Source organism: Halichoerus grypus, chromosome 3, assembly GCF_964656455.1.
Source record: "Halichoerus grypus chromosome 3, mHalGry1.hap1.1, whole genome shotgun sequence".
In the NCBI taxonomy this organism is placed as follows: domain Eukaryota; kingdom Metazoa; phylum Chordata; class Mammalia; order Carnivora; family Phocidae; genus Halichoerus; species Halichoerus grypus.
The window spans coordinates 29,441,967-29,444,754 of NC_135714.1; the positions used below are offsets into that span (position 1 = coordinate 29,441,967).

General features: G+C 38.9%; 1 pseudogene; it reads right to left on the reverse strand.

The window, feature by feature from the left end:
* Window positions 1-295: 295 nt before the first annotated feature.
* Window positions 296-700, reverse strand: LOC118542022 (bolA-like protein 2 pseudogene; annotated as a pseudogene).
* Between the last annotated feature and the right edge of the window lie 2,088 nt (window positions 701-2,788).

The following is a 2,788-nucleotide window of genomic DNA, read 5'->3' on the forward strand; positions in this document are numbered from 1 at the left end:
TACCTGCCATATTTAAAACTTTTCTCTTACAAATGTACCGCTTCCATTTACTGACCTTGCAGATTCAGTTCAAAATATTTCCAGTTTGTTCAAAATGCTTCTTCAGTAGTGTGTGTATATGTGCATGTGTCTGGTTTCCCCAATGCCTTCAGAAAGTGAAAACTAGAAAACATTCAATGAAAAAAATGTTACCAGAGAACACCTTAACTAAAAGGAAAAATGAAGGTGGGAGAAAGGAAAATAATGGCAGATAATGAAATGTACTAAAGCATAAATAGCTTGGCAAGGATTTTTTTTTTTTTTTTTTTTTTTTTTTTTGGGCCCTGATTCATAATTTAGCGGCTGTGCCGGCCTTGGTCTCTTATTTCTGCTGCTCACGGCCCCACTGCTCTGGGGTCAGGGTTTTCTGCTCAAAGGCATGAATGTGCAGAAGCTCTTCCGCTAGGCACGTGTTCACCAGCCGGTGTCTCTGAAGCAGTGGCTTCCCCCTGAACTTGGCCAACACCACCAGGACTCGGAAGCTGGACGCGCAACGCTTGGGAGTCGTGTCCTCGACTTCCACATGCTCTGCCTCCAGGTCCCGCTGCAGCTTCTCCCGGAGGTACTCGGCGCTGAGTTCCATTGCGGCAGCCCAGAAGGGGCGGCAGCCCAGACGCGATGGAACCCCAGCTGCAATCCCAGCCACACTGCTTCCGCCCTCACTGACGCCCCGCAAGGCTCTATTTTAATTCAAATTGAAAATATATTTAGGTTATTCTTTATGATCCAGTAACAGTACCTTTTATTTTTTTTTTAAGATTTTATTTATTTATTTGACAGAGGGAGAGAGCATAGGCAGGGGGAGCAGCAGGCAGAGGGAGAGGGAGAAGCGGGCTTCCCATGGAGCAGAAAGCCTGATGTGGGGTTTGATCCCAGGACCCTGGGATCATGACCTGAGCCGAAGGCAGGCGTTTAACTGACTGAGCCACCCAGGCGCCCCATAACAGTACATTTTAAATCAAAGGCAAATTACAGATGAGGAATGATAAATGTGAGATCTTGTTCATCACAAAATGGAAAATTGGAAAAGTTGTTGATTACAAAATACTTAGCAATCAGTATTGAAGGTAAGTTAATATACAAAACAATTACATATTATGGAACTCAATGTACTTGCTAATATATTTCATTCAGAATTAAGATGCTCAGTCACAAAGAACTTTATATCATACATTAGGTTATCATATAGCAGGTCTTATATCAGGTTCTGTGGTTAATTCTTGTCCTCATTGTACATAAACTCTGAGCAGCATTTGGTTAGGTTGAGCATTCAGCTAGGCTTCTGGTATACCTTAGTTAAACTGGCCACATCTTCCCTTGTAGGCTCTATCTTCTTGTTGTCTTTTACTGGTTCTTCCTCTTGAATAATTCTAATACCAATACCATGGGACTCGATCACATATTCTTTTTTTCTTCTCTAGTTACAGTCTCTTCCTGGGGAAGCTCATAAGTTTCTACTATTTCCAATACCATCAATACCATAATAGCCCTGAAATGTATGTCTCTAGATCAGATGCTTCCTCTGAGCTCTCTACTGGTATATCTAGCAGCCAACATAACGTTTCTACTTGGCTCTATTTAAGATCATTCTGTATTTTTCCCTCTGAATCCATTGCCAAAAGATAGTTCTGAAAAATTGTACTGCATTCTTTGCAATTAGGCAGAACAAAAACCTACAACTTTCTTGAGTCTTCCCTTTTCATCTCATCTCTTACCTTCCCATGTATAAGGCTGGTCAGCTTTTCCTCCATTATATAACCCTAATCCCCTCACTGTTCCCATTCCTAAAACCCCAATCATCTTTTCCATTCTCCTAAGACACTATATCAACTTGCAACTGGTCTAACGCATGCATAGCTACCACCCACCACTTCCCAAATTCCATCCTTCACACAGAAATCAGAGCAAACCAAACCACATTACACCAAAACCTTAAAAAAAAAAACTTTACTTTAAAACAAACTATTCTTTATTTGATCTCCAAAGGGTCTTAATAATCTAACTTTCTCCCCAACATCATCTGCCTCTGCTCCACCCTTGTTTATAATCGCTCAATTCATACTTAAAAATTTTGTTTCCTTAAACACTTCAAGATTATTTTTATTCCCTAGTGTTTGTATTTGCTGTTCTTTCTTCTTAGAACACTCCTTTCTCTGAATTCTATAATTCTTCTCTCTTTTTATCATGTTTTAAATCAAATATTGCTTCCTTAGAAAGACCTTCAGCAACAGGTGTGAATAAAGCAAATCCCCTTAAATTACTCCCTTCCATATTAGACTATTTATCGTCTACATATTAATAATCAATACCTGATATTACCTAATTTATTGCTTACTTGTTAGCTTTTGTCTTCCTCTACTAAACATGAGTTCCTTGAGAATAAAATCCCTGCCTTCTTTGTAGCTATTTCCCAGTATCTAGTACAGTGCTTAGCAATAATAGGTTCTCAATATCTGTTGACAGAATGATTCCAGAAAAAGTCATTGTATTTAACAATGTGGAACTAACACAAATATAGAAACACAAGTACCATTCATGCATCTATTGGCATTGCACTAAATGTATAAATTTGTATAGGGGAGAAAACACCATTTCTAGCATTTACTTCTATTGTTCCCATGCAGCAATTAGAATTGTTTCCATATTTATTCAAGTGTTCTTAGTTTTATTTTCCATCTTTGTTGGGCTTCTATGTGTGGAAGTCTGACACATTCTACTGTCTATGACTTTACTGTTGTAAATGGAGATT